General features: G+C 36.6%; 1 protein-coding gene across 1 annotated transcript in view; it reads right to left on the reverse strand.

The window, feature by feature from the left end:
- LOC142339346 (uridine-cytidine kinase-like 1) overlaps window positions 1-24935 on the reverse strand; it is a 377161-nt gene that overhangs the window by 179434 nt on the left and 172792 nt on the right. The gene's annotated exons all lie outside the window — the stretch shown is intronic.

Genomic DNA, 24935 nt, shown 5'->3' on the forward strand with positions numbered 1-24935 from the left:
GCTCTTTCTCTCTGTCATTAGATCTGGTGATGACGCACATGCTGGCATTACTCGACAAAATCTATTGAACCTTTCAACACCCCGAGTTTAATATGCTATACAAGTGTCCTGGCCGTGTCTAGCTCACGTGAGAGAAAATGATATTGTAAAGACAAACATTACGGACCTCAGGATACTAGCAAAAATGTTCAGTCGAAGCCACCGTGATGGCAATTCTCCACTGGACACGGTCAAGAACACCCGCAAGCTCGCAAGGAGCAATTTATCTATACCATGTATCAGTCAAGTTATCGGGAGGTCATCTCCGATTAAAAAGGTACATTGATTTGATGCACTTTTTCATTCTGGTCTTTGTTCCTCTGCTGCTGATAGTAAATTGAGAGAGTGGCCTTCTTTATAAGAAGCTGTCGTCACTCTACTCGGAATCTAAGGGAAAAAACGACTTATCATTTGAGGTAACAGTGGTTGGTGCGCTCATTCCCTTTAATTTTTTATTCTTTTTTCAGATTCTCAGCAGGTTTTGCGGGCTGCTTCGAAGATAGACGAGTTTGGTTGTCGTAACTTGAAGCCTCAACAGTTCCAAACACTCCGGCTGGCAGTAATAATACGGGTTTGGCTGATTGACTCATGCTGTTTTCGTTTTGGCATATAAGTATTATTGATACTTAAAAAAATTCATGTTATTTCTATTATTTTAACGAATGCAAAGCATGAACCTCACTTGTTATCCAATATTACTTGTAAAAATTTTGGCAAAGATGGCTGTTCTCCCTAACCAAGGTATTCATTCGCCTAGCAATTACTTTTTTATTTATATCTGTATACACTGCTACCTTTATTTTAATTCAAACAACGCTTAGCCGACGTCGAATTAATTCTAAAGATCGTGTAAGTCCAAGAAAGTTTAAAAAACTTCCACCACAAAAGTGCACATTGTACGCTAGAATTAAATAGTCTCGTAAAGTCTTCCAGTGCACTTTTCGGAGTACAGGTCACATTATCATATGTTATCTTATGAGCACTCGATTGTCTGATCAGAGGTCACTTCGGTCTGGCACGATCTCGTCAGGGTGTCAATTTGTCTTGAGCGGTCTCATCAGCAATAATTTTGTTTAGGAGCTCAATCTGGGACACATTGATGAGAACGATAAATGTAGAATTTTGTATTTTTGTCGTTAGAAGGCTTCTAGCTGGGGACTGGCTAGCGCCCAAAACTCTATCAAAATTCCGAAAGATTTGTTTGGTAGTTCCTCTTGTTGTAAGGAGTGTACTGTGTTGTCCCCAAAAATTGTTGCTCTTTCGGCTGCTTGAAAACTTCCCTCTAGATAATTGAATTAATAATCAAAATATGTAATACCAGCAACAAATAATGTTATAGCCAGAGACAGTTAATTGAGTAAGTTCAACAATCAAAAGGATTTTTTCTATCAAAACTAATTAATGATCCACACTAAATCAAACCAATTCAATCAATCTCTCCGCAAGTATCCACAAATCCGTCACTCTACTTCTTTTCACCGATAACTAAAATAAGTTCTGCCTCCCAGTAGCTATGTTACTGGCCAGAAACTTATAATCTTCGCAATCAACAATTTTGAAAAACGTTGCAGTTTCACTCACTGCAACTGCCAAACTATGTTCTTTCGCAAATAACTCACTAAACAACTACAATTTTCTCCCTCTGAGAATCAACTGCTCCACTTGAGCTTTCTCTCTCACGCTTTTACTGACGAACTGCTGTTTCTCAGCCGCGTCAGTCTTTCTCTCAGGCTCGCTCTCTCGCGTCTGATGGTTTTTCTTGTTCTTAAGGGTACTCAACCTTATCAGTTTTTATCAGTAAAACGTAACGTGTCGTTCCTTTTCGAACAATTTGACCTAACGTATAAGCGTATTAGTGGTTGTAGGATATTGTCTATGCGCTGTAGTTTATCTAAAGTAAATGTTTGCCTAAAATGACCGGAAATTTGCGAACAACTCGCTTTGATAAGTTCAAGATGCAACAAAACTTATAATTCATGTTCAACAGTTCTTATACAAGTACATACACTCTGTTTTATCCGTTTTCATGTTGCTAAATCTTGCCTGATTTAACCCAAGAATACGTTTGCTCCCCTGTGGTTCTGAGAATATTGTGTTTTAATGATCTGTCAATCATTTAAAAATCAGGGAAAACATAGTTCTTTCTGCCTTTTTCTTTGTTTACTTTAAAGGCCAAAAGAGCGGTTTCGGGTACCGGAAAAAGCCCGTTGTTTTTCTCAATGTGTAGGGAACTGCCCTGGGAGTGATCAGTTAAAATTTCATGGTGATCAGACTTGAGGAAGTAGGGTTTTCAGGACTTGCGGGGGGGGGGGGTCGCAAAAATATGGACGCTTGGTTTTGCAAATTTTGAGTTTCTCTCTATCAGAAATTCCTTCAAACAGCCATTGTGCTCTTTTGGACTTATCAATCTATTCTCTAGAACACTTCAGGGCAATAATTAGTCCCATCTCATACATTGAACTCACTTCATAACTCGTTTTTTCCACCAAAAATTCTCTTTTGCAAATGTTTAGACCTTTTCAACCTCTAATACTTTAGTTACCGCTTTTTCTTGACAACAATGATTTCCTACAATGTGTATTTACCAAACCGATAGTAGTGTTACTTTTTCCGAGCTCTGATTTTAACTAGACACTTTGATTTAACCGTAAATCCCCTGATGAATTCAAACTGACTGACAAAATTTGAATATAAGAACTCAAACCAATAAATGCGTTAGTTCCCAAGATCTCTTCCAATTTTCTCCTACAAATACAAAACACTACTGAAATGATATTCTCACTAATTCTTCTAAAATGGGGTTACCGGGCTTGGATTCAAAACAGTATTGCAATAAAAAGCTAACACTTTTTCAAATCGTTTTATTTTCTTTTTCATTTCTTCATGCGTGTCCCTTCAACCATCTTTTTATTTTACTTAATTTTAATATGGATTCAAGCCCATTTGATTTTTGTGCACAAAAGCCGAACACTTGCTGAATTACACCATAAAAGTATCAGTTTTTAACGATTAAAAGTTTCTTTTCTACAATTCGAAAAACAAAATATTGGTAAGTTCTTTTTCTTTCACCTATAATTTGCTTTGTTTATTCACAGAGTATAGTTTGTAACAACAATTTTACCTCTCTGTCTTTAATTGGTGTTCCCCTTGCTGTGGGTAATCGTTGGAGGCTAACAAACATGTTTTTCGTTGGAAAATTACAATAAATTTGGCCGACAAACCCTTCAAAGCATATCTTTTGTTTGTTTGCTTTTTTATGCACTAATTTTTCCTAGTAAACACACCCATTATATCTTTCCTGGAAACCGTAAACAATAACCCCAAACTTGTAGCTACTTATAGTTAATAAATACTCGTTTTTATTATACAAGAAAGTCTTTTCGGGGTGCATTTTGGGACTCGGGGGAATTCATTCATTAAAAAATCATTGCTTTTCCCGAGCCGTTCCATTTTTTTCCTGGTGTTTCCATACTTAGTTTCTTCCGTTTAATGACCTCTGAGATTGATTCCGACTATTTCTGACAACTTGATCACTTTGCAAACTTAATTGTGTTTTGTTTACATAAGATTTCACACCGACTTCATGTGTGCTTCTTTTGTTTACTTATCAAATATGCTCAAGATCGGCCTCGAAACTTTGCAAATTAATTAGTATTTCAAACGCCAAGTTTCTCTCTTAACTAGGGGTTAAGGACCCATGATTTATCAATTCCACACTCCTCCCTTCTAGACTATTATTCTCCCGAATAATAAAAAATCCGTTGTTCACTGAGGACTAGCACACCCTCTCCTTTGCACAGAGCGTTTCTCAGTAAAATAGTGAACCTAAGTTAGTGTGAACCATTTAAATAGAGCTCCAAGTAAATGAAAGTTAGGAAATGCCCAGAGCACCGATTAGTGGTTAGATAATAACTAGAAGATATAAGCATGATCATATATATGAGTCCCTCAGTCAACCAATCGTTTTGAACACAAAAACTGGCCAAAAAGAAGCTCACCATCAAAATAATCCTGTACAAAAAACCCCAACTCTGTCTAATTTTAACCCAATTCCGAACATTGCAATCCAACAGGCCATATTTTTCCAATAGTTTTTTTTTCTTTAGAGCATATGCACTTGAGTATTAACAGCAGACTTATTGATTCTATTATGAGCTTCTAATTTAATGTACGGCATAATAACTCACATTCGTAAGAGCTGCAGATTTGACTAACTAGTTCTCACCAAAGACAGTTCAACTTTACCAACTTTGTCAACTCTACTTTCTTCCTCCGATGCTTGAATGGATGACCGCCTCCATTCTCATTCTTCGACTTTTTCATTCGTTTGCGCAAGAATCCCCTGGACGAATAACACCCCGTTTTCAGTTTGTTCCACTTCTCCTTTCGACTGACTTTTTGTTTTCTAAACAACAGCTTGTACAACTCAGGGTACTCCAAATCCACGCTTCTCTGATCGTCACTCGCCCTCAACAAGTTCGGAGAAGAACTATACGACACCTCCCTCTTATTTTGTACTATCTCTTCTTGGCCAAATACGCCCATTGAAAACTGTTTTAGACCGGTTTTCACTGCTTTCTTGACTTCAAAATCCGAGGACTGCTCCCGTTTATTATCTTGCTTCGAATAAGAACTCTCGAATTGTACTGGCACTACATTCTCCCCAAAATCAAACGGAAAACTGTTTTCTCCGTCAATTAGCAATTTCAGCTCCAGATCAATTTCCTTTGAAAGCGACACTGACTTGTCGTCACCAAACTTTCCCTTCTGGATTTGCAACACTTCACAATCTGATTCGCTAGTTGAATATTTTCGGAATAAGATTTCTTCTGGAGTAGAAACACTGCCTTGCCCCAACATCAGTGACTGCTCAACTGCGCTTCTTTCAAACTGATGGTTCTGAGGAGTCCCATCATTGGCAGCATAGGAGAAACTCAGTTCCAACTTTTTCTCATCCGACTGGAGTAATTGAGTCTCCGAGCTTAACGAACATTTTTTCTTGCGATCTGGCTCTTCCAACTTCATCTGAACTAAACCACAAACCACATCACCCGAGCCATCACCACTTCCATCTTGCTCATTAATGAAGGCGTAAGACTTTACTAATTCTTCAGCAGTTGAATGTTCAAGAACATCACCAAAAACTGATTCATCAGCCACTGCAATTTCTGCATCGAAGCTCCGATTCTCCAACACTTTGAAAATTTCAGGCGCTAGCTGCTGACGCAAAGTTTCAAAAACAAGTTCATCTTTCTGTATAGTATCACCGCTGCCTCCAACAGTTGCGTTTCTTTTTGAGTCCTCGTTTTCAAATTTGTCTTTTTCATCAACTTCGTTTTCTCTACAATTCTCGGAGAAAAAATTTCCGCCTGATTTCGCGGCTGTAGCCGATTTTTCTTCTTTGCTTTCTTCTAGAAATCCATCCGAGTTTGCTTTTGCAGCCTTGCTACCACAACTTTTAGTCGCTTCGCGATCGGCACCGTCTGTTGGGAAAGATACAAAACTCCCATGTAATTTCTCAAAGTTATCCTCAGACGTTCGGGTCAAACTAATGTGGTCAAAGTGCTGCGACCCAGTACTGACTATACCCTGGCGCGAAATATTAGCAATCAAAATTCCACTAAAAATATTTTCTGCCGCTGTGGCCAATTCACCTTTTTGAGCAACACTAAAATGCGGCATAGCTGTTTCTCCAACATCTATCCATTTACCAAAGTACGGCATGCAAGGATCGGACGTGATGTATTCAGAGGCTATCAACCCTTTAGAGCACTGTTTTCCAACTGTCAATCCATTTTTGGTAGTCAACTCAAGCGATTTAGAGTTAATATGCCGCTCACAAATGTTTTGAAAGACCACATCGTCGTCCATGCATTCAAATTTGTTTTCATCGTCGCTATCGAAGAAGCTGTCGTCATCGCTAAAATCGTCTTCACTTAAATTTGCATCGTCCTCCACCTCACTGTCATTAATTTCCCCGAGTGCTTCGCTTCTCATTTCTACAATTTTCATGTTTTTACCAATGTCCCACCGCGCAATACATCGATCCATCATTTCCTTGAACCGTTCATCTTCAGATTTAGTCTTTGTCGTAATCTGCTCCTCCGTTTCTCCGTCAGAACCAAAATTTCGACTGCCACCAATGACGTTTGAATCAGCAACAGTCTCCACACCGGACGAATTGTCAGTCAACTCTGTAGTCCTGCCTTGATTTCCGACTCTGACAATCGGCTTCTCGTCAAGCACTGCTTTTACTCCGAAACCTACAGCTTTTATGGCAGACCAACGTTTAGTTGAAGAAATCTTTGCTGTCTTTTCGTACATCACTGATTTGACAATGATATCGGTTTTAACTTGAACGTCTTTCATTTTGTCTGATTTTGGAGTCCGCTCTTGGAGCGGTAACTCCTCTCTGTCAACAACGTCACTTGGAAAAACTGGTCTGTCAATTTCATACTTTAAAGCTGCTTTCTCGTATTCCTCTTTCTCTATCAAGTATCTCTCAAACGCGTCCTCATAAAATTGTGGGTTATCGGACAATCTCAGATCAAAGAAGTACAAAGTTTCTTGAAGAGTCCAGGCACGATTTCTTTGATCGGTTTTCCAAAATGCACGCGGCAAATAATTTAAAGCATCAAGAGCCCAACCACACAACTTGTCTGGTAGAAACCTCTTCACCTCTTCTTCTGACCACATGAAAACTTCACAAGCATCTAAATAATACTCACGCCAGTCCTCCCAAACTTCATATCCAGGCGAAGGAAACTGTTTTATTAATCCGAAACCTGACATTGTTATCCGAAATGCTTCACTCTGAATGCTCCTCTGAGGCTTCAATTTCTGCTGCTATTCTATTCGGCTCTTCTTCTCGTCTCTGTCTGAGTAAGCTCCTCAATCTATCTGCTCGGGTGCTTCCACCACTACGCTGAGTTAGGATCCTCGTCCCGAGAAAAATCACTGACTGTCTTCCAAAATTACCCTCTCCTGGAAATATCTGTCTCTGTTGCTCAAATTCTCTCGATCTCCTCCGTTCCACAAAACTTGTTATCTCGTTCTGACTATCGTTAACGTTAACGTGTTCCTCGACTTGCTCTGCGTCGGAAGACGCCAGCTTTGAGCACTTGTTGCAAGTCTATCAGAACTCTCTCTTCACACTCGTATTCAAATCTTCTGAATAACTGACTTTTTAACAAGAGAGCCCACCCAGGAGCGCCACTGTAGAATTTTGTATTTTTGTCGTTAGAAGGCTTCTAGCTGGGGACTGGCTAGCGCCCAAAACTCTATCAAAATTCCGAAAGATTTGTTTGGTAGTTCCTCTTGTTGTAAGGAGTGTACTGTGTTGTCCCCAAAAATTGTTGCTCTTTCGGCTGCTTGAAAACTTCCCTCTAGATAATTGAATTAATAATCAAAATATGTAATACCAGCAACAAATAATGTTATAGCCAGAGACAGTTAATTGAGTAAGTTCAACAATCAAAAGGATTTTTTCTATCAAAACTAATTAATGATCCACACTAAATCAAACCAATTCAATCAATCTCTCCGCAAGTATCCACAAATCCGTCACTCTACTTCTTTTCACCGATAACTAAAAAAAGTTCTGCCTCCCAGTAGCTATGTTACTGGCCAGAAACTTATAATCTTCGCAATCAACAATTTTGAAAAACGTTGCAGTTTCACTCACTGCAACTGCCAAACTATGTTCTTTCGCAAATAACTCACTAAACAACTACAATTTTCTCCCTCTGAGAATCAACTGCTCCACTTGAGCTTTCTCTCTCACGCTTTTACTGACGAACTGCTGTTTCTCAGCCGCGTCAGTCTTTCTCTCAGGCTCGCTCTCTCGCGTCTGATGGTTTTTCTTGTTCTTAAGGGTACTCAACCTTATCAGTTTTTATCAGTAAAACGTAACGTGTCGTTCCTTTTCGAACAATTTGACCTAACGTATAAGCGTATTAGTGGTTGTAGGATATTGTCTATGCGCTGTAGTTTATCTAAAGTAAATGTTTGCCTAAAATGACCGGAAATTTGCGAACAACTCGCTTTGATAAGTTCAAGATGCAACAAAACTTATAATTCATGTTCAACAGTTCTTATACAAGTACATACACTCTGTTTTATCCGTTTTCATGTTGCTAAATCTTGCCTGATTTAACCCAAGAATACGTTTGCTCCCCTGTGGTTCTGAGAATATTGTGTTTTAATGATCTGTCAATCATTTAAAAATCAGGGAAAACATAGTTCTTTCTGCCTTTTTCTTTGTTTACTTTAAAGGCCAAAAGAGCGGTTTCGGGTACCGGAAAAAGCCCGTTGTTTTTCTCAATGTGTAGGGAATTGCCCTGGGAGTGATCAGTTAAAATTTCATGGTGATCAGACTTGAGGAAGTAGGGTTTTCAGGACTTGCGGGGGGGGGGTCGCAAAAATATGGACGCTTGGTTTTGCAAATTTTGAGTTTCTCTCTATCAGAAATTCCTTCAAACAGCCATTGTGCTCTTTTGGACTTATCAATCTATTCTCTAGAACACTTCAGGGCAATAATTAGTCCCATCTCATACATTGAACTCACTTCATAACTCGTTTTTTCCACCAAAAATTCTCTTTTGCAAATGTTTAGACCTTTTCAACCTCTAATACTTTAGTTACCGCTTTTTCTTGACAACAATGATTTCCTACAATGTGTATTTACCAAACCGATAGTAGTGTTACTTTTTCCGAGCTCTGATTTTAACTAGACACTTTGATTTAACCGTAAATCCCCTGATGAATTCAAACTGACTGACAAAATTTGAATATAAGAACTCAAACCAATAAATGCGTTAGTTCCCAAGATCTCTTCCAATTTTCTCCTACAAATACAAAACACTACTGAAATGATATTCTCACTAATTCTTCTAAAATGGGGTTACCGGGCTTGGATTCAAAACAGTATTGCAATAAAAAGCTAACACTTTTTCAAATCGTTTTATTTTCTTTTTCATTTCTTCATGCGTGTCCCTTCAACCATCTTTTTATTTTACTTAATTTTAATATGGATTCAAGCCCATTTGATTTTTGTGCACAAAAGCCGAACACTTGCTGAATTACACCATAAAAGTATCAGTTTTTAACGATTAAAAGTTTCTTTTCTACAATTCGAAAAACAAAATATTGGTAAGTTCTTTTTCTTTCACCTATAATTTGCTTTGTTTATTCACAGAGTATAGTTTGTAACAACAATTTTACCTCTCTGTCTTTAATTGGTGTTCCCCTTGCTGTGGGTAATCGTTGGAGGCTAACAAACATGTTTTTCGTTGGAAAATTACAATAAATTTGGCCGACAAACCCTTCAAAGCATATCTTTTGTTTGTTTGCTTTTTTATGCACTAATTTTTCCTAGTAAACACACCCATTATATCTTTCCTGGAAACCGTAAACAATAACCCCAAACTTGTAGCTACTTATAGTTAATAAATACTCGTTTTTATTATACAAGAAAGTCTTTTCGGGGTGCATTTTGGGACTCGGGGGAATTCATTCATTAAAAAATCATTGCTTTTCCCGAGCCGTTCCATTTTTTTCCTGGTGTTTCCATACTTAGTTTCTTCCGTTTAATGACCTCTGAGATTGATTCCGACTATTTCTGACAACTTGATCACTTTGCAAACTTAATTGTGTTTTGTTTACATAAGATTTCACACCGACTTCATGTGTGCTTCTTTTGTTTACTTATCAAATATGCTCAAGATCGGCCTCGAAACTTTGCAAATTAATTAGTATTTCAAACGCCAAGTTTCTCTCTTAACTAGGGGTTAAGGACCCATGATTTATCAATTCCACAATAAAACACAGATGGGTGAACCACTGAAAATCTGTAGATGGGTTTATCTGAAGTAGCAACTGTTGAATGTTTATAAATTCTTGCCAGAAATCTCTCATCAATTAGATATTGTGATAGTATAAGCTGAGAGCATCTTTGACCCCCACTAGAGAAGAGAACTCAGAGATTTCTTGAAAATTTTATTAAAAAAACTGACGTCTTCCTTCAAAAAGCAACAAGTATTGCGCCTGTTTTCATTTTGATCCCCGGAAAGGATATAAAATTGTTAAACAATGGCTTACTTGAATCATCGTGTTTTATTTTGGTTGAATTGTTCTGAAGGTTTTGACCACTAAACATTCGTACGTTCTTCAAAGACGAATTAGTAAAAAATGTGGTACTAGATAGTAATGCGGGCAGAAAACGCAATAAAAAGAAATAGGCTGTTGCTGTGGCTAGAACAGCTGCCTACTAAGTTAGTTTTGTCGATATTATCGGGCTAATGACTGATTTCTTTTTCTTGTTTGAATTAGCATAATATTTAGTCGTAAGATGTTTTTTTACTACCGGGCTGCTCGATAACGGGCTGCAAAACGCCTTAGCTTAGATTTGATCCGCAGTTGTTTATTTTGATAGAAAGTATTTTTAAAATTTCAATCACTTTTGTTATCTGAACCGTTCGAGCACTTTATTCAATGTAGGCGTTTGCATATTTGATCTTTCGTTCATTGACCATATAAATGCGTCGTTAGAAACCGTAGATCAATCATTTTCTTGTCCTCTTAGAATATGTCCACATCCCTCTATTTTTAGCTGACAACGATATCTGACATTTGACATACTAACATTCCTGCGAAATAATAGTAAAATCTCTATCCCTGAGGGTAGCAACAAAGTAATCGGTGCGTGACTCTGCTTGAAGTCACTGAGAACTTCTGGCGTTCATCAAGAACCGCGAAGCGGTTCAAGATATTAAGTCCGAATTTCGAAGTAACTTCTGCAGAGTCAAGTAACCATGCTTAAGACACGAATCGCACATTTTTTATAATGTTGAAAGTCAACGGAATTCAACATCTGGCTATGTGGTGACTTCTGGTATTTATACCTCTGGCACTGCACACTTTGGGCATTTCAGAATCTGCTCGTGAGTGTTTTAATACCACGTAAAGAAATCAGAGCAAGCAAAGCTAGAAGAAACGTCTTCCCAACACCAAGTTAAATGAGAAATTGGTCTCATAGTTTCATAAGCAACAATTGTACAAAATTATTGTAGTTAAAACCATCGGCATTGTTAACTTCTAAATTGATTGCACTTGGTTGTACATACAAAGTAACTACAAGGGCATCTGTTTATTAAGCAATTTCAATTAGTCGTTTATAGAAGACCAGTTCCAGCATCGCGCTATACTTTCGAGCTATGATTAGTCGAAATTGTTTTTTGGATTCTGACTCGAGTCGACAATATTATTATTAACTCTCATCAGAGGTTAAAAGTTCAATTTTGTCCGATTAAACTCCAATTGAGTCCACATTTAGGTAAGATTAAACAGGCACAAGTTTGGGACCGGGTTGAATCAAAGAGGCCAAAGCTTGGGTACAATAGGCCAAACAAAGCAAAAACATACATGGGCCAGACCGAACGCGGGTGGGGAAACTCCATCTAATTTTTTTGTCGAGAATATTATCTTCCATCGGGTTGTCCGCAACTCAACTTTATCTGGTCAACGGCTGCCGTGGATATGGACCCGTAGTGAACTCTATCAGGCCTGATTCAGAGATTTTCCAGAGGCCAAGTCTTGGCAGAGAGATGCCAAGACTTGGGTAGCGGAGCCAAGACTTGGGAGCTCTCTGGGCAGTACAGGACTTGGGTTTTTCTGGGCATAGCAGAACCCAAGTCATGGGTTTCTCTGATCAAAGTTAAGGTTGTCATCATCAGGATACGATGTTTTTTGTTTAATGAGGGCAACTCTCTTACTGACAAGTTTGGCGCTCAATTAAACATTTTCTCTAAAAACGTTATTTACAGTGGAACTTTGTGAATTTTACTCCCAAGACTTGGAGCCTCTCTGGGTAGAGACAAATCCCTATTTTATGTTTTCTGCCAATTCTCCTAATAGGTTTCCTCTTTTTGCGTTCACTGATTTAAAAAATATCTCTCGTAAGAGAAGTCAAACTGATTGTTTTATTTCCAAATATGACCCATAATTACGTATCATGTCTCAAAAAGTTAGCTGTGAATTGAAGTTTAAAAAATGAATAATGAATTTGTATTTTAAGGGACATTTGAGGCCTTGAAAAGGTGACCATACCTTACCAAGAGCCACGAATATATATTTGATGACAATCATAATCATAATTGGTGCAACAGGTGCTTTATTTGTACATTAGTGTACTCAAACTTATGTTAATAGTGCCCATGAAGCTAAAAAATGCACCATTCTAACCCTTTGTCCAGAAAAAAAGTTAGTTTTGGATCCTTTTGCCGAGCGAAATCTCATGTCTTGCGTCTTGTCTGCCAAGAGGTCACCAACTCTTGGGTCTAATCTTCACAGAATGACCCAACACTTGGACCTTATTTTGCCAGAGAGAGCCATGACTTGGGATTTCTCTGGGCAGAGACCCCCAAGTCTTGAGTTTTCGATGTCAATAAAAACCTCACAGATCGACTCTGGGGTTTTCTTTTAGCAGCCTTGTATTTCTGCTATCCAGAGCCAAATACAGAATTAATTGAACAATATTTTGTGTTAAACGTGTGGAATAGAGCAGTCCACCCAATTCTACCAGTTAATCAAATGCCATTTTTCAGGATGTCCTGATAGATTACACACAAATGAAACAATTGCAGGGCATGCAATATGTATCCCTACATCCTAAGCCATCGTAATTGATGTATATGCCTGAATGATTTCTATCGCCGCAATGACGTGACGAAAGTTTTGTTCACACTGGGGCTATAATAAATTATTTTATGATGCAGAATGAAATTCTGAATTCAAACAACAACAATAGCTGTTTTGAGATAATTTAAACTATAATATTGTTTCAAACGAATAACCAATTCAGATTTTTTTTTTCAAATTTACTGTAATTATATTAAACAAGGGCCTTGCTAAACATTTCTTGTTCAATCATTAAAAGCGCAAACAGATTTAGTGAGTTTGCCAATTCACCTAATCTGTTTTTTGACGTTTTTTTTACAATCGATTTCGAAAAAAACCCACGGAAAAAACCCACTTATTTTCAGATAGGAAATAAAACCCCACGGTAATGAACCTCCACTTGACTTTTAACGAGCTGCGCATTTAGCGCGTTTGGCCAAACCTCGCGAGCCATGGCCATGCCTTAGCGGCGTGTGGGACTTGATATGAATCTATCACAACCGAACAAATTATCACGACCAAATTCAAATTTAAAATGGGAGTTTATTTCCGTGGGGGTTATCTATCTAAAATTTTGCTTTTTTCGTATGGGTTTATTTCTTACAATATAACAATATTAACAGGGACTCCTTTACAATATAACAATAATAACCAGAAATTTAACCAAACTTTGATTTACCTAGTTTCGTAAGTCCCTTATGGGGCGAGAAATGTAATGTCAGTTTTAATCAAGTATTGACCATCCAAAAGATATGCACAGATAATTTATGTTTGAAAATTTCTTGTTTATAATCATGAGAAGTGTGTCTGAAGTAGCTAAGCACAGGTAATTATCAATCAGACAACCCAGATAGATATAAACTCAATCTACTCTCACTAAATCTACACCACATTCTCGTCTGAACTCTTTTTCAGATCACGTGGTTAGAAGAAAGTGTTCATGAGTTATTATACAACAGGGTTGTTGCGTGAACCAATTACCTATGGCAGAACTACTTAACATGACACTTCTCAGAAACAGAGCAGAAATGGATTTAGTTTTAATTGATGCGCAATTTATTGATATCTATTAGTTCATTGGAGAAAAAATTGATTAGCCCAAATTGAAGTACTGAAAAATGAAAAATTGGAAAAATTAAAAGGGGTATACTGAATAAATATGTACTTACGTTTTTGACTAATTACAGGAACATCATGAGCTGGTTGATTCGGGTGACGCCATTAAAAGGATGAATGACAACGTTCGGACAAACTGCCTTTTTACAGGCAAAGTTACGAATTTTTCCAAATTTTTGGACAAGAACAAAAAAAACACGATGAGTTATACTGAGAACTATTGTGAGTATAAAACATAGCTTTCAATTACATTTGCAATGATATAGTTTTAATAAAGGAAAAAAAGAAAAGTGGCGACAAGATTCTTAACTTTCCTTAAACTTTTGAAAACTTTGAGTTAAAAGACCAAAACCTTCACGTATGATTGCGCAAACGTTTTAAGTGAGAAAATTGAATCAACTGAATCTAAAATCTTCAGTTAACTGTTTCGGTGCTGCGTTTGGTTCAATTGTGCTGTATATAAACGACAAGTTAACTAGTTAATTATATTATTACTCACTGATTATGACTTATTATTTCGATAAGGTTTTCAACATATGTTGTTTATCTTCTGTCGGAGTTAATTTATTAATATAATATGATAGTGTACTTACCAATTTTTAGTTAGATTGAGTGGGAGCCAGGAATTGTTGAAAAGAGCAACTATCACTGACTGGGAGAAACCAAACAATGGATGAATGAATTCCTACAAAAGAAATGATCCAATTTATCTACTGTTTAAGTAAGTTTTTGTACCAGAGCAAGTTAGTATAAGTAAACTATAGAAAATAAGCTGAATAGAGAAACTTTTGGCAAAACTTTTAGTCACTCTGAAATTGAGCTCGCCATATGTTTAAATAGTTATTTGTAACTATCTCAGATCAATATTTAAGCAACGTGTTAAGCAACAATTGAACAAAAATTGAAGAAAAAGGGGATAGAAAACAAACTTTTCCTTTTCGTTATGACTTAGTTTAAATTTACGCCATTATAGCTTTCTTTGTTGTGTGATTCTGTTCTGTTGTTCACACGAGAACGAAACTTTTTGTTCCCCTGTAAGAAAATAGATGCTAACATATGGCGTTATGGGGGAACAAAGCCTTACTTTCAATAAATACACGGGATTTAACAGATGATTGTTACATTTAAAGATATACACACATCACGCTACGCTTAGTTTGTGTGAGTGCGTTAATGTCTTGAGAAAAAGGGATGCGATATATTTTGTAATTATTCTCAAGACAATATGACTTTTTTTGCAGTTATTTTTGTTTTTTGTTTTCACTGTCGTGACAGACAGTAGGATGTTTACGACGTCATTGTTGAAATAATTAATTGAAAGGAAACAAAAGTGAAAGTTTATTAATGGCAGCTATTTCACATTAACCGCATATTGGAAAATAAGTTCCGCGTAATGCAGTTAAACTTAAAACTTCATTCATATTTGTAAATAACAATTTTCATTTTCAGCAAAATGCGTATTTTTATATGACCTTAGCTGGCAGATGCAAAGCGTGAAAACACAATATTGCTGAAATGCAGCGTTCTTGTTTCTCACTGCACAATTAGCATCCAAAACGGAGGATGCCTAGGATCCGAGTAAAAATTTTTGGGATTATAACCCAATTTTAGGTACATGTGCTGCTCAAACCACGTGACGCGAAAACGAGAGCCCGAAATTGTTTTCTGGATTGGAATAAGCGCTCGGGTTAATTGGATCAAATGAGCAGCTTTTTTTTAAACGATACACGTGCTTACTTTGGGTGAAAAGAATGAACAATAAAGATTGGTTGAATGCGTTTGCGCAATAATTGAACTCGCCAATTGCTAAACAATTTAGTATATCCTTGGTGTACACCGTCAAACCTTATTTGAATATAGCCCACTTACCCAGGTCGAGGTGATCCTTAATGGCAGAAAACTCATCCAGACTTTAGCTCCCGGGCCGAGATGTAAACGCTAAAAACGCAAAATTATGTAAGATTAGCGGTGAATGCGTTGAATGCCTAGATCTTACACAATTTCCGTCTTTGAGTTTAGATCTTACATAATTTTGCGTTGAATTTAGCGTTGATCTTACTTAATTTTCTTTGAATTTAGCGTTTATCTTACATAATTTTGCGTTGAATTTAGCGTAGATCATACATAATTTTGCGCTGAATTTAGCGTAGATCTTAAATAGTTTTGCGTTGTTTTTCGCATTGATCTTACATTCTGCGTTGAATTTAGCGTAGATCTTAATTAATAGAGCGTTGAATTTAGGATTGGTCCTAGATAATTTTGCTTCGAACTTAGAGTAGATCTTTCAAAATTTTGCATTGATTTAGGTGTGAATTTCACATTTGTTTTTTCGCAGAATGTGGTTCCTAAGACCATTTAGGTACGGCGTAACAGTGGTGGAAGAGGGGACAAGCACGCAGGATATCACTGGTCCAAGTCGAACAAATAAGGCTCTAAATGCTTCGTTTTTTTAAGATCTACGCTAAACTCAAAGCAAAATTATGTAAGATCTACGCGTAAAACGCAAAAATATGTTTGATCAACGCTTAGAAACGCAAAATTAACTGAGATAAGCTGTAACTAGTGTTGACAATTTAGAATACTCGCCGAAATTGTCTTCAAAAACATTGCATTGATTGCGTTGAATTTAGAGACGTAAATTTAACGCATTCACAGCAAAATTATGCAAGAAAACTGCTGTGAATTTTCGGATTGGACAACGCTAATTAATGTTTATCTTACATAATTTTGGCACAATCTCTTGGCCCTGGCTAGTGTTTCACAAATGCTCGTTTTGTCATTGTGTCTGAGTTGGTAGAGTATACTCTTCTCGTATTAATTTGTTAGTCTTTGTCGAGAAATTAGGGCAATATAACGAACAATTTAAAAATTTGATTTTGGATTGCTATGGTGTCAACTTTTGAATTGCTATTCTTTGATCTAATTTGTTACCACCACCACCCCAAGTTAGTGGACACAGTTTTCAAGCGCACCTGCTATGTTTTTAAATAGTAACGATTTTGCGAATAACACTTTTATCAATAACATATATAAACCACTAAAATTGAGTTTTCAATTCAAAAATTTTGGACAAATGCAATATTTGCAGCATGGAGGCTCCGTAATTTGCGTTCGCATTCAACCAAACTTTTGAATTAATTGTCTGGCAAATGAAGAAGAGAGAGGAAACTTACAGAAACAAATTTTTTCAGAAGACATTTTTTCTGCAAAAACTGCTTTAAACACAAACCACTAGACAAATTAAACAATACCTCATAAACGAGCCAATGATATCTATCATTAACTAAAACAAAAACAAAACAAATGAAATCAACTACAAAACAGCATTAATTACGACCAAAACACAAAACATACTTTTTTGAAGAAAAACTATATATAAAATAAAACTTTAACTAAACAAATTATCCTGCAGTTTGACAGAAACGGCATTTGACCTGTCTTTAATGAATAAAGTTTTCAAGCTCTCAAAAGAACAAGGAGGCCGAGTTAAAAATGTTCTTAATATGATATGTGACTTGTCATTAATGGGTCATAAATGTGATAATGTGATAAGTCAATAGAAAAAATCTTATAAATGGGAAAATGTAAAAAAATATGTGCTTGAACTCTTAATATCGAAGCCAAAAACACTATTTTAAAGATGAAACGGCATAAAAAATGGCTACACTCTAATTCAATTGAAAGAAGAAGCGATCTCTGCTTACGCTTAAGGTTACACGTTAAATCAATAAACATTTTTGGAAAGTTTTTTGGAAAATTCGAAACAGCCTTAAGTTTTTTAACAGAAAATACAAAATAAAAAACTCACAACTGCTTAGAAAGTCAATTGGAACTGTCAAGGTTGAGAAATGATCAAAAACAGCAAAGACAATAAAAACTCAACAATTCGAAAAAATTTTGACGGAAAAACTTTGTTCAAGCCTAAAAAACCATATTATTTGCACTGGAGTTATAGTGTTTGGTTATTGGCTTGAATTTGCGCACAACGTTGACCAGTCAAAAATTGCTTATGGATATGGGATCACTCTCGATGGCAGTTAAACTGAAACGAAACAAAAGGCAACAAAATTTTAAGAAAAGTACAGGAATTCACTGCAATCCGAAAGATCTTGGGATCGTAAATTTCAACAATTAGATTAAAAAAGTCTTCTTGTTGCAGCCTGTCAATAAAAATGAATAATTGTTCGAAATTTTAGTGAAAGAACAGATTTGAAGAACTAGTCAAGGTGTCAATGAAAAAAAGAAGAGTATTGGGTAATTATCGAGTTGCATTAGCGAAAAACCATTAGGTGACAACTGAAAACACTATTTAGTTTCACAAATAGCTCATTAGACAGCAAACTAGACTCAGTCATATGACTATAAAAATAGCAACCAACTTGGATACACGCCAAATTTGGATAGTCGTTAAGACTGTACAAAAACAATTTGTCGAACCAATAAAAATAATAAAATTTTCTCAAAAATGACAATATTCAATCATTTGCCTCATTTGGTCATAACTGGAACACTTTGTCATTTTTATTGGGACCTAATTGTAAATATACAAACAGACAGAACCAAAGAACCATTCGAATCCTTTTCCAATGCAAAACTCAAGGATGAGTCCAAAACTGACCTTTCTATCGCTGTGCTCCTGTTAAAAAAACAAATTTTTCTGAATAATTGCGCAAGAGATTTTTGATTTTTGACAAAACAAAATCTCAAAAGAATTCAAAACAGGAGCTGTTTTGATAAATATTGATTTAAATTATCTAAAGGCCGCCCTATTGACAGTTGCAAAACACTTTCTTGGAAAATTACGGTAAAAATAGCGCTCATCTAAGTGAACAGAGATTTTCTCAGCGGTATTTTGGTCTGCACTACCATTCAATATGGACAAAGTAGCCCAAAAATGTGAATTTGATGCCATTTTTGAATCAAAAACTAAAAACTTGAACTTTAAACAACTTTTGCCAAAAATTTACCGACAAGGGCGGTTCAAAAAGGTCAGCAATTCTATTTTGGCTTCAAATGTAAAACCAATTAAATTTTGTTAACGGTCTTATTATTTTTATTTAGCAAAACTGTTCAAAATTACACTTAAAATACGAAAAATGCTACCAAAAATGCAGAAGTGAGGCTAAATTTTACAAAATTTTAAGCCTCCGCAACTCCTTGCAAAAAAAAGAAGCTAAAAAACCTGAATCTTGAGTTAAATAATCGATATTCCACGTTTGACAAGCTTTCTAATGAAACTACTAAAACGATTACAAGATCGATTTAAAATTTAAAATTGAGTGAACGAAAAACCCAGTTGAGCATACAGTTCCAACCTATCCAAAAAAGCACTTCTTCCTACATTGTTCATCTGTTAACATACATACTTGTTTATTCAACTGCAAAAGAGTCTCAAATGCTTGCCGATCAATACAACAACTAGCAATTCATTTGTAGAATTATTTCTAACGGTAGTTTTTGCCAACTCAACTGGAATTTTTTGACAGAACAGTCCTCAAAAAATTATATAAAAATCGTTTGGGACAGCACTATGCAAAAATTTCTACATTAGCCGCCTCTGGGTTCTTAATTTCATTCAAATTTTTTCGTGCTCGAAAAAGACTAATGGGGCATTGGAAAGAAAACTTTGCTTGGCGAAAATGTTAGAACAGCTGTGAAGAAAGGCAAAAATTCTCTAGCATGAAATACATCAATTCTTAAGTTTTGCTCTTACCGGGATACGAAGGGTTAACCAAATACTCTGCCACTAGAAGCCTTTTTCATGGCTAAAAGAAGTCATGATGCTTTTACAATGCTCAACGCCCAAAATAGTCCTTTTTGTTGCGCTGTTTTGTAACTACGGCATTGTTATTCCCAGCTGAAAATTGAAATTCTGCCAAAAAAGTTATCTACTTCCTTTTGCACGTTAGCTTGTCAATAGAGACGAGTTATCCCGATGATGAAAAATGTTGGTATCTCCTACTCTTCAGTTCGCTTAAACCATTTTATTCTCACAGCCTTGTCTCAAACGCCCTTTTAGCTGGCAAATTTCCAGCGGATTCCCAAGAAATTCGAAATTTCAGCAAAACCATTCCTGGAAAACCCTGCTGTAACTACCCGTGTTCACTCCAGTAATACCTGGTAACTGTGTCAGGAATTTACCATTACTTACCAAAAGTTCAATTCCCGGTGGGAATCGGGTAACTTTCTCAAATTAGGGAATCCCAAATTAGGAAAATTCAACGGGAAATTTACCGGGAATTTGGCAATCGGGAATATGTGCACTGGGCTCCCACGTAAAGTCGATTTGGTCAACATTATTGGTTATTAATTTGTGTACTTCGTTGTTGGCAAAAATCAGGTGAATTTTGTATCTATTCTTAACAGTTACGGTTATTTTGAAATCATTTTAAGCAATTCAACTTTGTTGATGGTTGAGCACATTGTACTTTGACCCCTTCCATTTTTTGCATTCTTTCAAATGGGGCCTGGGATGTCAATGATATTGTCATTTTTGGGTGCGACAAACCGACAACACGGAAACACAACCACCATGAAAACCGGATGGAAGTTACTGATTTCCCAGAAACTATAGCAAAAAATTGAGCTTAACAACAGTTTGAATTTCACACAGCAAAACCTTTCTTCGCAATCATAATATTTGATCAAACTGCTTCGAATCATAGCGAAATAACAAATTTAAAATTAATTTAACAATTGGTGGACCCATTTTAGACGTTTTGTCAATCATTTTTCGCAGTTTTACTAGCGTATTTCGGTTTTCGCCGGATCTATTTTTGACGTTCTGCTGACCTGATTTTGACGTTTTTCTGATCAATTTTGTTATCTGTGGACCCATTTTGTAATTTTTTGGACCTATTATGGACGGTTTTTTTACTTATTTTGCAGGTGTTTCCAACTCTATTTGGAGTTGTGGACCCCCCTTTTTTTTAACATTTCGCATACCTAGTTTTAATGTTATATTGCCAATTTGGACCTAATATTGCAAATTTTGATGGTCTTTAGACCCGTTTGGGACGGTTTTGCCACTTAATTTTAACGTCTTTCCGACGTACATTAGCGTTTATGGACTTATTTTTCACGTTTCGTACTCCTATTTTGGAAGATCTAATCATTTTAGACGTTCTTCAGACTGCCAAGTCTTGGTCAAGACTTGGGCTAAGACTTGGAATTGTTGCAAATGACCAAGACTTGGATTTTGACAAACAGCTCCTAGGCACGACGTGCCCAGGACTGATGAGTACAAAAGTGATGAAAATGATCATAGTTCTGAAGCAGTACTAAAATGATACCTGCTATCAGACTTGTCCGGTACTGAAATTGACTTAGTCTTAGGTCCGGGGACGCCATTAATGGCTTTAATTTTGGGGTTGGCTTCAAAGAGAATGACTCCAGAATTGATGCGGGCAAACTTACATTGCACTTACAGCTTTGTGAAACGTTTGTTTAAAAATTATTTTCATCTGTCATCGTATCAAAAACACTTGCATTTTCCAGAACACTTGTTCTACAGATTTGGAAAGCGTTCTCATTCGTTTCTTTGGAGCTCAATAGAAAACAATTTTATAACTATCAACAAGAAAAATTATTAAAGCCAAGAAACTATTTAATGATGTAAATAATTATTAAGTCAAGCTCACATACATTCAATGTTTCTTATGATAAAGTTTTTCATTTGAAGATTTCGTTCTATTTCCCTCCACCTATTTTCTCTGTTGCTTAGCAACCACCGGGTCCACCTCTGGGGCATCGTTTCTCGTGACTTCTTCGGTCTGGTTCAGCTGCATCCGCTGTTCTTCTGTCTTCGGGTTGTTCATTTACTAAACAATATTGTTAATAAACTCACCGGGGTCGAGGTGTCACCGATAAAAATTGCTAAAAGATGTAATATTTGCGGTGAATTTGAATAAAAAGTGTAAGATTTGCGCTCAATGCAATGATGCGGTGAAAAAAAACAATTTTCAGCGCTACCAGGATGCGGTGAAAAAAAAATTCAGCGCTACCAGCATGCGGTGAAAAAAATTTCACCGCTACCAGGATGCGGTGAAAAAAAATTTCAGCACTACCAGGATGCGATGAAAAAAAATTCAGCGCTACCAGGATGCGGTGAAAAAAAATTTTTCACCGCTATAATCGCAAAACCGCTTATTTTAAATTCACAGGAAATATCATGGAAGTTACGGGATCTTTTCCGTGTGCCCCCCACCCAGTACGTTATGCCCCCCCCCCCCCAGTTACAGAGCACGTGCAATTACATAGTAAATCACTGTCAAAATATGACACATGCGTCTGCGGAAATAATATGCACCCACTAAGCGGGGGGGGGGGGGGGGGTACAAACGGAAAAGATCCGAAGTAAGTGACAGATGGCGCAGTGGAATAAGAATTTGTGGATCTATTCTGTGTCGCTAAGCTGGGGGGCCGAGACAGAATAGATCCGAAGTTGTTGATATGCAGCAGGTGAGAGGTTCGAACCCGTGTACGGCGTTTTTTTCACCGCTATTCTTACAATATTTTTAACCAAACCTCGACTCGGGGACGAAATTATCACAGAGGAAAATTTGGCTTTCCCGCAGAGAAAAATTCGGTCTTCGGGGGAGGGGGGGGGTGAAGAGAAAAAGGAGGTTTACTGTACCCTCGGTTTCTCGTTTCTCTTGGTGTTGGACATGTTCCTCGGCATTTGACATTGACATCAGAGCTCCGACCAGCAAGAGAGTTGCGAGCAACATTGTTTGCTTCATGCTTTTGAGAGGAGATTCAAACAGTGAGAGATGGACAAGTAAGGAAGATATTTTTAAAAACAAAAGTGGAAAAAACAATCCAAACAGTTTTATATAAAGCAAAATCTAAGTCTTGATTCAAATAAAAGTTGTTTAGAAGACAAGCATGACAGCCGGTTGACTAGGTTTTAATTGGAAATTGAACGGAAAACCTGAAAATCCATGTCCAAATTTGATATACGCTCTACGTATATGTATATTTAGAGACCCACAATTATTTTATAAGTGTAGAAAAACAGTGAATTGCTTCGCGGTTCACAACGGACATAGTTTAACAGACACAATTACCTGGTTTGTATATTTTTAGTTCCAGCGTTGCTCAGTTAAAGTTTAAAACATAACTCATCACTTCAAAAATAAGAATTTAAATGTTCAGTTTTTTGATCAGTTGATTTCGTTCATTAAAAAATTGTAGAAAACATTGACACTTCGCTGTGAAAAAGCTTTATTAAAATGCATTAGAACAACCAAATTACATCGTAAAATCAGTCGGCAATTTTTTACACTAAATTTAAGATATGTAATAAAATTAACAAGGTCCCTAACTCAATAAAACTTCTTTCCGGATTTTTTTGGCAATCAAGCCAATTCCAAACTTAAAACGCTTAGGAAACATTTCAACTTTGTTTGATGTCAACAGGAAGTTTTTTTACGGTCCCTTGAAAATATCAAATGTCAGCTCCAACCTCTTGTAACGAGGGAATGAACTCAATGCGGCGTGTTTTTGTCTATTTTGAAAATATGAAATGCATTTCTGAAGAGGATAAGTATTTCAATAGAAATCACTTACCCAAAAGAAAAACATAGCCGACAGAGGCTGGTTTGAAAACAGTGCTGGTTCATTTTAACAGTAGTTGCGCTTGCTTATACCCCCTAACAGGTTAAGGGCCCAGGCCCTAGTCTCTGAGCTTAACCATTAAAGAGAAGATATTTAGAAACTGTGAAGATGCGCAATTAAAAGGCGAGTGTTTGAAGGTTGAGAGAACAACCTAATGTAAGTTGTGCATATGATAAGCTTGACAAGAAATGAAGCCTCAAGGAGTAAGAAAGAACATGAGAATGTGTTATAAGAGATGCCCAAGTTCGAGAGCTTAAGACCAGTTGGTGTAAAGGTTAGCCAACTAGATTTCTCCTGCTTGACCCCTTGTGCGCTAACCATTACACCAACTTAGTCTTAAGCTCTGGAACCTGGCCATCTCTTATAACCCATTCTTGTGTTCTTTCTTACTCCTCAGGGCTTCACTTATCCAGCCAAGTATACATTGAACAAGTAGAGCTTCTTGTCAAGCTATGTCAAGATTGTCTTATGCTCGATTTACATTAGGTTGTTCTCTCTCGAACGTCTAACAGTACACTTGACAACTGCTCAATAACAATGCCGTCGGGTTTATTAATTCACCTCTTTTCAGAAAAGGAAAAGTCATATAGGTCAGGCGAAACAATCTAGCGAAAAATCAAAGACCAACAGTTCACATAAATGCTAAGAAAATATTTTCGTGCCATTATAGGTCAATCAATAAATGTTAAGTTGCTTTAGTCTATTTCCATCGCAGTGAGTCAAGAAGCTTACATCGTCTGCTAAATTAGTCACTCCAATAAGTGGATACAAAATTGTGGCTTTAAACCAGACAGTCAAATAAGGTTCCTTCGTGTAAAAAAGGTCACCATTCGTCAAATAAGGCTCCACTGTACGTTAAAAGTCAGCATACAGATTTGAAAACAAGACTTCTCGCCTACTAAAAGAATTTAAAATGAGTTCTATCACCCAGTTACATTACATCTTAATTCTATCATAGAACTTAAGGATTGTCTGGAACTTAAGGAACCAAATCATGAACCTTTCACAGCCCCTCCCCAAAAATTGCATGATAGTAAAAAAAATCTTTGAATAAATATGTTTAACTTATAATCGATGAGCTAATGTACATAATAATCTACTTACGCTAGTATTTAATTACTTAGAATCCAAAAAAAATAGACAAAATTGTTTCAATAAATTTAAGTAGACTCAAATGTTTCAACTTGGTCACAATGAGGTAGTTTTAAATTTTCCATTTTGTTAGTTGATTGTTTTTAAAGTATCTAGCTTTGTTTATATTGCTTTTTTATACTCCGTTTCTTCCTCACACAAATAATGTAAACAACTTCCACGTGATTTTCGAATTCCTTCACACTGCCCCACAAAATTGTCAACAAAGCTTTCGTGAACATAATAAGGAACCTTTTTGTTATACGTCAATCTCATTTCGGTGTAATAATAGTCCTCGGTTAGAGAAAACAGTGACTGCGACTCAACAAGAGCGTTAACAATTAACAGAGAAACTA

The sequence above is a fragment of the Convolutriloba macropyga genome, chromosome 5 (assembly GCF_964194025.1).
Source record: "Convolutriloba macropyga chromosome 5, txConMacr16.3, whole genome shotgun sequence".
Lineage (NCBI taxonomy): Eukaryota > Metazoa > Xenacoelomorpha > Acoela > Convolutidae > Convolutriloba > Convolutriloba macropyga.